At 43.9% G+C, this 14,374-nt stretch overlaps 1 protein-coding gene across 2 annotated transcripts in view; it reads right to left on the reverse strand.

Moving 5' to 3' along the window:
- LOC126106526 (probable 4-coumarate--CoA ligase 1) overlaps positions 1 to 14,374 on the reverse strand; it is a 446,932-nt gene that overhangs the window by 173,010 nt on the left and 259,548 nt on the right. The window lies entirely within an intron of this gene.

Genomic DNA, 14,374 nt, shown 5'->3' on the forward strand with positions numbered 1-14,374 from the left:
AATTAAATTTTTTTACTTGTCAGTTGTTTGTATATCTACAACAGTTTTGGCTCTTATGGGTTCCAGTCCTCGAAAACTTTTGTTTGATCTGTTGATATTCTCATTTCGTATTTAGCGGCAATCTGACTCAATTTGGGTACTAAAATTTCAACATTTTCTTCAGGTTCTCCCGTTATAATCTGATTATCAGCAAATAGCATCGTCATAAAATTGAAATTATCACTTATTAATGTGTCATTTAATAAAATCAACCGTTTACGAATGATATCGTCAATATCAACATTAGAACGGGTGTGGGCAGTGGACAGCACTGTCTGTCTCCTTCACTGAGGAATGGGACATAACCTGACGATATCACAGCACAGATCTTCCTTTTCAATTTTTTTGTAATGAATGAATTACCGGAATCATACGTGCTGGAACTCCCGTTTCCTTAAATGATTTCCCATAGCACCTTCCGATTTACCTTCTCAAACGCCGTTTTATAGTCGATAAAAACATAGTAAGCTGGCAATCTAAATTCCTTTCTCTTCTCGGTTACTTGTGCCAAACTGAAAAGACAATCAGAACATGATCTGCCTTTTCTAAAACCAGTTTGTACCACTGACATAAGTGCTCACCATTAGTACTGCTCTCTTGTTTATAATTTTAGCATACAGTCTGTAGCAGGAATTCAATAGACTTATTCCTCGGTAACTTGCGCTTTATGGTTTACCGCCTTTCTGTAAACAGGGCGTACAAAAGTTCCATCACGTTCGTGTGGCACTTGTTCACTCAGCTAGCAAACGTTCATAACATTTGAGGCTCTGTGCCTTAGTCGATCACATGCATATTTGATCAGCTCCATGTTTATATTATCAGTGCCAGGCGTCTTTTTGTTTTTTGTTTATCTGATAACATTTTGTAGCTCTTCCAGAATATTTGTATACAGGCTGGTCCATTTATCGTGACCGGGCCAAATATCTCACGAAATAAGCGTGAAACGAAAAAACTACAAACAGCGAAACCTGTCTAACTTGAAGGGGGAAAACCAGATGGCGCTATGGTTGGCCCGCTAGATGGCGCTGTCATAGGTCAAACGGATATCAACTGCGTTTTTTTAAAAATAGGAACCCCCATTTTTATTACTTATTCGTTTAGTACGTAAAGAAATATGAATGTTTTAGTTGGACCACTTTTTTCGCTTTGTGATAGATGGCGCTGTAATAGTCACAAACATATGGCTCACAATTTTAGACGAACAGTTGGTAACATGTAGGCTTTTTAAATTAAAACACAGAACGTAGATACGTTTGAACATTTTATTTCGGTTGTTCCAATGTGATACATCTACCTTTGTGAACTTATCATTTCTGGGAACCCATGCTGTTACAGCGTGATTACCTGTAAATACCACATTAATGCAATAAATGCTCAAAATGATATCCGTCAACCTCAATGCATTTGGCAATACGTGTAACGACATTCCTCTCAACAGCGAGTAGTTCGCCTTCGTAATGTTCGCACATGTGGTCAGGCGTTGTCAGTGGATCACGATAGCAAATATCCTTCAACTTTCCCCACAGAAAGAAATCCTTGGACGTCAGATCCGGTGAACGTGCGGGCCATGGTATGGTGCTTCGACGACCTATCCACCTGTCATGAAGTATGCTATTCAATACCGCTTCAACCGCACGCGAGCTATGTGCCAGACATCCATCATGTTGGAAGTACATCGCCATTGTGTCATGCAGTGAAACATCAGTAGAACATTACGTAGGAAATCAACATACAATGCACCATTTAGATTGCCATCGATAAAATGGGGGCAAATTATCCTTCCTCCCATTAACCCGGCAAGGTCGCTGATGTTCCACTTGTCGCTGCCATCGTGGATTTTCCGTTTCCCAATAGTGCATATTATGCCGGTTTACGTTACCGCTGTTGGTGAATGACGTTTAGTCGCTAAATAGAACGCGTGCAAAAAATCTGTCATCATCCTGTAATTTCTCTTGTGCCCAGTGGCAGAATTGTACACGACGTTCAAAGCCGTCGCCATGCAATTCCTGGTGCATAGAAATATGGTACGGATGCAATCGATGTTGATGTAGAATTCTCAACACCGACGTTTTTGAGATTCCCGATCCTCGAGCAATTTAGCTGCTACTGATGTGCGGATTAGCCGCGACAGCAGCTAAAACACCTACTTGGGCATCATCATTTGTTGCAGGTCGTGGTTGACGTTTCACATGTGGTTGAACACTTCCTGTTTCCTTAAATAACGTAACTATCCGGCGAACGGTGCGGACACTTGGATGATGTCGTCCAGGATACCGAGCAGCATACATAGCACGTTGGGCATTTTGATCACAATAGCTATACATCAACACGATATCGACCTTTTCCGCAATTGGTAAACGGTCCGTTTTAACACGGGTAATGTATCACGAAGCAAATACCGTCCGCACTGACGGAATGTTACGTGATACCACGTACTTATACGTTTGTGACTATTAGAGCGCCATCTATCACAAAGCGAAAAAAGTGGTCCAACTAAAACATTCATATTTCTTTACGTACTACACGAATACGCAATAAAAAATGGGCGTTCCTATTTAAAAAAACGCAGTTGATATCCGTTTGACCTATGGCAGCGCCATCTAGCGGGCCAACCATAGCGCCATCCGGTTTTCCCCTTCGATCTATACAAGTTCCGTTCTTTGTAGTTTTTTCGTTTGATGCTTATTTCGTGAGATATTTGGCCCGGTCACTATCAATGGACCATCGTGTATACTATAGTCCAACTGGACAACAGAATCGTATTTTAATCTCGAGGTTGCATATGTATCTCCTCCACTCTCCCGACCCCATCCGACAGACATGGTGTGGATAAGAGACACACTGCTCAACAGAAGTTTAGAATACTATCGTAAAATGAAGTCTACGATACTGGGGGCATCATTGAGCTATGCACTTCTGCATTATCCAGTAAGAGCCCATTTGCTGGACGGTGATTACTAATGGCATGCTTTGCGGCTGCTTCCCAGCCATGTAAACCTACAGCTGTCGGCCAGGGTGGCCGAGCGGTTCTAGCCGCTACAGTCTGGAACCGCGCGACCGCTACGGTCGCAGGTTCGAATCCTGCCTCGGGCATGGATGTGTGTGATGTCCTTAGGTTAGTTAGGTTTAAGTAGTTCTGAGTTCTAGGGGACTGCTGACCTCAGAAGTTAAGTCCCATAGTGCTCAGAGCCATTTGAACCAAACCTACAGCTGACGCAGTGGCACACCGCGAGGAGTTCACTGTCAACAACAGTTTCATTCATTTTGTGTTCAGCAGTGCACTAACATGCCACGTAAAGGCATACAACCCTTCGATAGAGTCAGGACAGTGGCTTTACTTTCAGCAGGTCATACACAGCAAGAAGTTGCCAATCGGTTACATGTCACTCAGAGTTGTGTGTCTAAGGTGTGGATAAAGTACAGAGAGACGGGAAATGTGAACGATGGACCTGGCAGTGGTCGTCCTCGTACGACAACACCAAAGCAGGATCGTTTCCTCCGACTGTCGGCTCTCATTCGCCCAACATCAACTGCCAGAAATATTGGAAATGGCTTCTCCCAGGCAACACGGATTCGTATCTCGGACCCAACAGTGGGTAGAAGATGCATCAGGGTGGTCTTCATTCCAGAGTGCCAATGAGATGTTTTGTATTGAACCAACGGAACCGACGCAGTCGAAGGACCTGGACTCTTGCACATCAACATTGGACCATTGCAGAATGGAGTCACGTCATGTGTGCTTACCAGGATTGGCATGTCACTGGACACTAGACTTGTTAGAGTTTGGAGAGGCGCTAGACGACACGAGCAACGCCGATACCTTCAGATAGTCCACCCGTTTGCAGGTGCTAATGTGATTTTCTGGGTGGCAATAATGATGGGACGGCAGACACCTCTAATTCCGATCTATAGCTATTAGATTAGATTAGATTAGATTAGATGGGTAGATCACATAACCAATGAGGAGGTATTGAATAGAATTGGGGAGAAGAGGAGTTTGTGGCACAACTTGACTAGAAGAAGGGATCGGTTGGTAGGACATGTTCTGAGGCATCAAGGGATACCAATTTATTACTGGAAGGCAGCGTGGAGGGTAAAAATTTTAGAGGGAGACCAAGAGATGAATACACTAAGCAGATTCAGAAGGATGTAGGCTGCAGTAGGTACTGGGAGATGAAGAGGTTTGCACAGGATAGAGTAGCATGGAGAGCTGCATCAAACCAGTCTCAGGACTGAAGACAACAACAACAACATCTATTAGACAGGTCCCCTATACCTCCAAGGGGCCCTACAAACAATTTTAAGGTCCTACAGATGTGAAGTCAGTGACAGTTTCATCCTAGTCGATGACAGTGCAAGACTGTACGTACTCTAGCAGCGTCTTGGTATCTTCAAAGTTGCAACATCAACCGAATACACTGGCCAGTTTCTAACATTCTGCGTGGTGTCTGTTTGTTCTAAGTCGTGTCTCCCTACCGCTTTCGCGCAACGACGCTCTGAGCGTGTTTTTTAGGGAATTGACTAGTTTGAACCTGGGACCAGTTGCTGTTAAGGAGACGCCAGACCACACATGACATGTAGAGTTCAGAAGAGTTCAGTGAGACTAGCGATGATATAATCAAATACTTAATGATTTCAGCGTCAGCTCCACTGCATTCCCTGTAAAAGAATCTTAATACTATCTAAATTTAGTGGAAGGGGTTCCAGGCTATCCTATTTTTAGTTAGCTGGTAAAATAACGTCGAAAAAGCAGTTAAGTTTACCATTGGAATTTTTATTCTACTCACAAATCATTGTCTACAAATTGCACTATTGATAAAAGGAAATATTTTAATACAGGTTGATAAAAACCAACTACCTTCAACAAAAATGTGAATGAATATCCCGTGAATGGGTTTCCAAGTTCTACAATGGATCGAAGGATGACCTATGCCATATCACATCTATAATCTAGGTTTAAGTTAAGTTTCATAAAAGATCAAACTATCAAAATTGTCTACAGTGACCCTCAATTATCTTTAATTACTTATTTAACTTGTCATAAATTACAGTGGCTGATGTGGCTTCTCAATAATTATACAACAGAAAAATCATCACGTTTCAGATTTTAACTTCTAGTAGCAAATGTGAATACTACGAGGTTTAACTGACGATCGACACTAGTATTACGTAAAAAGGGGATGTAACAGATGAGACTTCTGCAGTTCTGAGTGAAGCCTTATCCGCTGTTATGCGGCATCGCGTGCGTTCATTATCTCGTCGGTGGTTAGGCAGCGTCAGGGAGCGGCAGGTGGTGCAGCTCCACACACCTCGCCGTCTTGGTAGCAACTCTCTTTACTACCATTTACCGAAGTTGGTTTAAGAAAAGTTATCTGGCTGTGTTTTCAACTGACCAATCAGGGTCTCAATGTTAACCTTAAGCTCGGCCTACAAAAATTCTGTCTATCCAATGAGAAACGTTATACTTTTCGTGGTGGGGGAATGTTTTTAATGTTTGCGACGTAACAGAGACGTGTATAGTCTCACGCTAAAACTTGCAGCTGGTGTGGCCCTTTTAGTGTTATCATAAGATCTACACTGTTCTTCTGGAGGGCCTTTTAACATGGGCTGGGGGCTGCTCTTGGCTGTTGAGCGGCGATGTGGGTGTCCATCCCTTATTGTAGGGCCTCCTAGCCTACACGATTCTGCTCTCGGCTTCTGTTCTCGTTTCTCCCTTCGGAACTGCGTCTGTTTCACGATGGGAAGGTATGACATGCATTTAGGCGTTCTTGTGTTAGTCTGTGGTATTCCATTTGCTCACTCGTTGATCGTATTACTTTGGTTAATTTAATGTCAGGATTTATTCGGAGCTATGTGACATACTGCCGGATTTGCTATCATACCAGGGTTTTCATGGAAGGTGTTGGATTTGCCTGACACCTTACAAGTTCAGTCCCCAGACACGATTGCAATTGATCATGCATGATACCTGTTGAAGGTGGCCATTGCACAGCGTCCAAATCCACTTGACCATCTCACTGAAGGTGTGACCTCATACCCCAAGATAAACTTGACGATCTCTTCCAGAGAATCCTTTGCAGAGTGGAAAAACTCATTCGTGTATGGAGAGGCCATACTCACTACTAAAGACTGATAATCGTCATCACGGTGGGATAAAAACTTTCGGGGTTTTTGTTTTGAAGATGTATGCTTGGGACGGAGCCCACTTTGTTTTGTGGTGATTTTTTGTAAGTAACCAAAATAGTTCTTGTTTTCAGAAGGAATTATGTTTATTTTGTTAATAAGGTGGCAACGGCCTTGCCACAGTGGATCACCGAAGTTAAGCGCTGTCGGGCGTGGCCGGCACTTGGATGGGTGATCATCCACCCGCCATGCGTTGTTGCCATTTTTCGGAGTGCACTCAGCCTCGTGATGCGAATTGAGGAGCTACTCGACCGAATAGTAGCGGTTCCAGTCAAAGAAAACCATCATAACGACCGGGAGAGCGGTGTGCTGATCACACGCCCCTCCTATCCGCATCCTCAGCTGAGGATGATTCGGCGGTCAGATGGTTCCGATGGGCTACTTCTGGCCTGAAGACGGAGTGCTTTTTTTTGTTAATAAGGTATTGTACATTGAAGAGCCACAGAAAATGATACACCTACTTAATATTGTAATGGCCCTGGCGAGCGTGCAGAAGTGCTGCAACACGTCATAGCATGGACTTGACTAATATCTGAAGTAGTGCTGGAGGGAACTGACACCGTGAATCTAGCAGGGCTGTCCATAAATCCGTAACAGAACGAGGGGGTGGAGATCTCTTCTGAGTAGCACGTTGCAAGGAATCCCAGATATGCTCAATAATGTTCATGTCTGGGGAGTTCGTTGGCCAGCGAAGGTGTATAAACTCGTAGGAGTGTTCCTGGAGCCACTCTGTTGGAAATCTGGACGTCTGGGGTGTCGCATTGTCCTGTTGCAATTGCCAAAGTCCGTCGGAATGCACAATCGACATGAATAGTATCAGGGGTCCCATATCACTATCACTCCAGCTGCACACGTCACACACCGTTACAAAGGCTCCACCTATTTGAACAGTCCCTGGTGACATGCAGGGTTCATGGATTCATGAGGTTGTCACCATCCGCTCGATACAATCTGAAACGAGACTCGTATCACCAGGTAACATGTTTCCAGTCAACAGTCCAATGTCGGTGTGGACGGCCCCAGGCCAGGCATGAAGCTATGTGTCGTGCAGTCGTCAAGGGTACACGAGGGGGCCTTCGCCTCCGAAAGCCCGTTTCCATGATGTTTCGCTGACTGGTTCGCACGCTGACACTTGTTGATGGCCCAGAATTGAAATGTGCAGCAATTTGCGGAAGGGTTGTACTTCTGTCACGTTGATCAAGTCCCTTCGGTCGCCGTTGGTTCCGTTCTTTCAGGAGCTTCCTCTGGTCGCAGTGATGTCGGAGATTTGATGTTTTACCACATTCCTGATATTCACGATACACTCGTGAAATCGTCTTACCGGAAAATTCTCACTTCATCGCTACCTCGGAAATGCTGTGTCCCATTACTCGTTGCCGACTATAAGGGCACGTTCCAACTCACTTAAATCTTGATAACCTGCCTTTGTAGCAGCAGTAACCGATTTAACAACTGCGCGAGACACATGTTGTCTAATACAGGGTGGCGCACGAAATGTGTTACCAATTGTTTCTTTCACAATTTACGACGCACATTAGATATCGCGCTGGGATCTCTACAGCAGTACCAGAAGAGCTTGGAAAAACAAATGAGTTACGAAATGACGTGTAATTCACGATACTGCCGCTAGGAGACTAGTAAGCAGCAATGGCTGACAATGGAAGACTGACAACACAGCAACGATCGGCAATTGTGTTACTTTCTCATGAAACAAAAAGCCTTTTTGTGACTCAGAGGCGTTTTCGACAACAGTTTAACACACGATGGGTTCCTTGCAAGAAGACCATCCACAGGTTCTACGATAAATTTGTGCAGGAAGAAACAGTATTGGAAGCGAAGCGACCTCGGCCTAAGCCTGTTTGTTCGCCGGAAATACTGAAGCGGTACGAGTTGCTGTACAGAGAGGTCCCGGGAAATCGTGTAGAAAGGCAGCAGTGCAACTGGGAATATCCAGGCGCTCCGTTCAACGCATTCTTAAAAGTGACCTCCATATGTACCCATACAAGATGACCTGTGCACAGAAGCTCACTGAAGAACACAAGCAGCAGAGACTACTGTTTGCTCAGTGGGCGGAGGATAGGGAAGAAACTCTCACCAACGTTTGGTTTTCAGATGAGGCGCTTTTTCATTTAGACGGTGTGGTTAACAAACAAAATGTATGCTTTTGGGCCACTGAAAACCCACAAGTGCTTCATGAGCGACAACATTATGCTCCGAGGATTACAGCGTAGGCAGCAATTTCCAGTGCCGGACTTATTGGACCCTTTTTCTTTGAAGAAACTGTGAACAGCGAGCGTTATTTGAGCATGCTTCGCAATAGCTTCATTCCACAGCTTCTTGCTACTGCCTTGCCCTTCAACACGCAGTGGTTCATGCAAGATGGAGCAAGGCCACATACTGCAAACACTGTGTTGGAGTTTTTACACGAGCATTTCGACATGCGGATCATTTCACTCAGGTTTCCAGGTCGCTTCAATGACGGACAAAATTGGCCCCCTAATAGTTAAGACCTCAATAAATGTGACGTTTTTCTTTGAGGGTATCTAAAGGAAAAAAATTTCCCGAAACGTCCACGTGATTTAATGGAGCTCAGAAGACATTCTTCAAACTTGCACTGAAATTACGGAAGACATGTGTCGTAGGGTAATCACTGACTTCAGTGTTCGTTCGAAGGAAGTTAGGAAACGAAATGGTGGACATATTGAGCATGTGCTGAGTTAGAACAAATCTCCATGGACGGCTCTTCATTGCTTCATCTTGCACGAACCATTGCGTGTTGAAGGACAAGGCAGTAGCAAGAAGCTGTGGAATGAAGGATTGGAAAAGGGCACAGGTCATCCCCGTTTTCAAGAAGGGACGTCGAACAGATGTGCAGAACTATAGACCTATATCTCTAACGTCGATCAGTTGTAGAATTTTGGAACACGTATTATGTTCGTGTATAATGACTTTTCTGGAGACTAGAAATCTACTCTGTAGGAATCAGCATGGGTTTCGAAAAAGACGGTCATGTGAAACCCAGCTCGCGCTATTCGTCCACGAGACTCAGAGGGCCATAGACACGGGTTCACAGGTAGATGCTGTGTTTCTTGACTTCCGCAAGGCGTTCGATACAGTTCATGGACTATCAGACCAATTGTGTGATTGGATTGAGGAGTTCCTAGATAACAGAACGCAGCATGTCATTCACAATGGAGAGAAGTCTTCCGAAGTAAGAGTGATTTCAGGTGTGCCGCAGGGGAGTGTCGTAGGACCGTTGCTATTCACAATATACATAAATGACCTTGTGGATGACATCGGAAGCTCACTAAGGCTTTTTGCGGATGATGCTGTGGTATATCGAGAGGTTGTAACAATGGAAAATTGTACTGAAATGCAGGAGGATCTGCAGCGAATTGACGCATGGTGCAGGGAATGGCAATTGAATCTCAATGTAGACAAGTGTAATGTGCTGCGAATACATAGAAAGAAAGATCCCTTATCATTTAGCTGCAATATAGCAGGTCAGCAGCTGGAAGCAGTTAATTCCATAAATTATCTGGGAGTACGCATTAGGAGTGATTTAAAATGGAATGATCATATAAAGTTGATCGTCGGTAAGGCAGATGCCAGACTGAGATTCATTGGAAGAATCCTAAGGAAATGCAATCCGAAAACAAAGGAAGTAGGTTACAGTACGCTTGTTCGCCTACTGCGTGAATACTGCTCAGCAGTGTGGGATGCGTACCAGATAGGGTTGATAGAAGAGATAGAGAAGATCCAACGAAGAGCAGCGCCCTTCGTTACAGGATCATTTAGTAATCGCGAAAGCGTTACGGAGATGATGATAAACTCCAGTGGAAGACTCTGCAGAGGAGACGCTCAGTAGCTCGGTACGGGCTTTTGTTGAAGTTTCGAGAACATACCTTCACCGAGTAGCCAAGGAGTATATTGCTCCCTCCCACGTATATCTCGCGAAGAGACCATGAGGATAAAATCAGAGAGATTAGAGCCCGCACAGAGGCATACCGACAATCCTTCTTTCCACGAACAATGCGAGACTGGAATAGAAGGGAGAACCGATAGAGGTACTTAAGGTACCCTCCGCCACACACCGTCAGGTGGCTTGTGGAGTATGGATGTAGATGTAGTATATGTTCGTTTCAGATTGTATTGAGAATAAAGTTTATATTGAAAAACAAAATGGTAACACATTTCGTGCGCCACCCTGCACACGCGATGCCGACCGCAGCGCCGTATTCCGCCTGTTTATGTGTCTCTCTATTTGAATACGCATGCCTATACCAGCTTCGTTGGCGCTTCAGTGTAAAAGTTGTCATTGTGGCAAAGTCTATGATATTCCAAACTTTTGTTGAGCTGTGCATTTTCAAAGTCATGCTAAATCATGAGCGAATTGTGGGCTTCACCCCCTCTCCCTCCCCTTCCCATCTCTCCATGCAGGACTGAAGCCTGAGTCTGTGCCCAAAACCACGTCCCAGCATAGGAACAGTATTCCGAGGAGCATTGCAGTGGGCTCACTTGGTACATGTAGCGATGGCTGTTGTCGTCGTCTTCTGTCCTGAGACTGGTTTGATGTAGCTCTCCATGCTACTGTATCCTGTGCAAGCTTCTTCATCTCCCAGTACCTACTGCAGCCTACATCCTTCTGAATCTGCTTAGTGCATTCATCTCTAGGTCTCCCTCTACGACTTTTACTCTCCACGCTGCCGATCAATACTAAATTGGTGATCCCTTGATGCCTCAGAACATGTCCTACCAACCGATCCCTTCTTCTAGTCAAGTTGTGCCACAAACTCCTCTCCAATTCTATTCAATAACTCCTCATTAGTTATGTGATCTACCCATCTAATCTTCAGCATTCTTCTGTAGCACCACATTTCAAAAGCTTCTATTCTGTTCTTGTCAAAACTATTTATCGTCCATGTTGCACTTCCATACATGCCTACACTCCACACAAATACTTTCAGAAACGACTTCCTGAAACTTAAATCTATAGTCGATTTTGACAAATTTCACTTCTTCAGAAACGCTTTCCTTGCCATTGCCAGTCTACATTTTATATCCTCTCTACTTCGACCATCATCAGTTATTTTGCTCCCCAAATAGCAAAACTCTTTTACTACTTTAAGTGTCTCATTTCCTAATCTAATGCCCTCAGCATCGCCCGACTTAATTCGACTACATTCCATTATCCTCGTTTTGCTTTTGTTGATGTTCATCTTATATCCTCCTTTCAAGACACTGTCCATTCCGTTCAACTGCTCTTCCAACTCCTTTGCTGTCTCTGACAGAATTACAATGTCTTCGGCGAACCTCAAAGTTTTTATTACTTCTCCATGGTTTTAATACCTACTCCGAAATTTTCTTTTGTTTCCTTCACTGCTTGCTCAATATACAGACTGAATAGCACCGGGGAGACGCTACAACCCTGTCTCACTCCCTTCCCAACCACTGCTTCCCTTTCATGTCCCTCGACTCTTATAACTACCATCTGGTTTCTGTACAAATTGTAAATAGCCCTTCGTTCCCTGTATTTTACCCCCACCACCTTCAGAATTTGAAAGAGAGTATTCCAGTCAACATTGTCAAAAGCTTTCTCTAAGTCTACAAATGCTAGAAACGTAGGTTTGCCTTTTCTTAATATAGCTTGATCTTCCCCGAGGTCGGCTTCTACCAGTTTTTCCATTCGTCTGTACAGAATTCGCGTTAGTGTTTTGCAGCCGTGACTTATTAAATTGATAGTTCGGTAATTTTCACACCTGTCAACGCCAGCTTTCTTTGGGATTGGAATTATTATATTGTTCTTGAAGTCTGAGGGTATTTCGCCTGTCTCATACATTTTGCTCACCAGATGGGAGAGCTTTGTCAGGACTGGCTTTCCCAAGGCTGTCAGTAGTTTCAATGGAATGTCGTCTACTACCGGGACCTTGTTTCGACTTAGAAGTGCTGTATCAAACACTCCACGCAGTATCATATCTCCCATTTCATCTTCATCTACATCCTCTTCCATTTCTATAATATTGTCCTCAAGTACATCACCCTTGTATAGACCCTCTATATACTCCTTCCACCTTTCTGCTTTACCTTCTATTTGAGTACGCATGCCTACACCAGCTTCGTTGGCGCTTCAGTGTAAAAGTTGTCATTGTGGCAAAGTCTATGATATTCGAAACTTTTGTTGAGCTGTGCACTTTCAAAGTCATCCTAAATCATGAGCGAACTGTGGCCTTCCCTCCCCCTCCCCCCCCCCCCCCCCCCCCCTCACCACAGGACTGAAGCCTGAGTCTGTGCCCAGAACCACGTCCCAGCATAGGAACAGTATTCCGTGGGCATTGCAGTGGGCTCACTTGGTACATGTAGCGGTGTGAGACAATACGAATGCCGGACATTTGCCACGCCGGACGTTTGTCACATTTGTCTCTTCGCCAGGTAGCTTGAGTAGCGATCCCTCAGGTAAGGGACGCCTTTCCTCGTACTACTTCTGTCCGCTTTCAAACCGCCGTCTCCACATCTTACTCGATACAACCAGGACGTAAGGGACCTTCTTCTTCGACATCTTGGCGAAATACAGAGCTTCTTTTCCGAAATCGAAATGTTTGTAACTCTTTGGAAACGAAAGCAATTCCGACGATTATGTAATTAATTCTGCCAAGTATAAATATAGATCCCTCTGTCTGTACGGTAGCTCCCTTTCACGCTTACTGATTGATATAGGAACAGTCCATGGCCATGGGAGCAACAAGAAAGGAATGATGTAAAGAGAATGCGAATGAACACTAATGGTTCAAATGGTTATGAGCACTATGGGACTCAACTTCTGAGGTCATTAGTCCCCTAGAACTCAGAACTAATTAAACGTAACGAACCTAAGGACATCACACACATCCATGCCCGAGGCAAGATTCGAACCTGCGACGGTAGCGGTCACGCGGTTCCAGACTGCAGCGCCTAGAACCGTTCGGCCACTTCTGCCGGCTGCACACTAATGATTTCTTTTTAATCAGTGCATTTGTGCCTTCTTTAATTACTACAACTGCCTGCCCAAAAGACAATAAGGAAAGAAGAAATGGGTATGTGAATGTTTGAAAAGAAGAACGACATACTCCATATTAATTTACTCTCTAAAACCCAATATCCCTTGCGGCGAAGCATTAGTTAATGAGGTGTAGCGTGACAATGTTCAAAACATGACTGAAAGTATGTTCATAAACAGAGATAAGAACATCTATGATTGTCATGTCATCTAAAGTCGACGTACAATTTTAAAATGTTAGAAATAAGGAAATGAAGTAATAGAGAATGCTATCGTTGTAAGTTACGTTGTTGTTCTACATTGTTTAGCTCCGGTATTTACAGGGTCACAGAGAAAGCATCCTAGGTTTTGGAGGGAAAAGCCGTAATTGTAATGATCTGCACTAGAACAGAAACAAGAAGCATAACTTAAGGAAAAATAATGTAATGCGTGTTCCAGCTCACAAGCGACATTGAAGCAGACTCACTATGAGCAGAGGTTATATTCGGCATCCGGAATAAATGAATAACTGGCTCCTTTTACCAACCCCTGGTCTCAGAAGAAACAGTTGCTGAACATTTCAAAGAAAACTCGAGTCTCATCGCAAATAGGTACGCTACTCATACAATTATAGTTGGCAGTGACTTTCATCTACCTTCCGTAAGTTGACAAAAATACATTTTGAGACCCTACTGTAGATAGAAAGCAACTTCCGTAATTGTTTTAAATGGTTTTTATAAAATTATTGTGAACAATTAGTTCACGAGACCATTCAAATTGTAAATGGTTACGAAAACACACTTGACCTCTTAGCCACAAATAATCCTGAGCATCACGACGGATCCAGGGATTAACAAAGAAATTCACCAAAACCAAACGCGAAATATATCTATTTGTAAAAGCAACTAAAAATTCGGTTGACGTCTTTCTAAGAGACAGTCTCCAATCCTTCCAAACTATGTAAGTGAAGACCATATATGGCTCAAGTTCAAAGAAATAGTATCAACAGCACTCGAGAGATTCAGACCAAATAAATTAATAACAGACGGAACTGATTCTGGATGGCACACAGAACACGACAGAAAGCTGCTGCAGGAGCACCGAAAAAGGCACGTATAATTTAGACGAGCGCAAAATCTC

The sequence above is a fragment of the Schistocerca cancellata genome, chromosome 10 (genome assembly GCF_023864275.1).
Source record: "Schistocerca cancellata isolate TAMUIC-IGC-003103 chromosome 10, iqSchCanc2.1, whole genome shotgun sequence".
Lineage (NCBI taxonomy): Eukaryota > Metazoa > Arthropoda > Insecta > Orthoptera > Acrididae > Schistocerca > Schistocerca cancellata.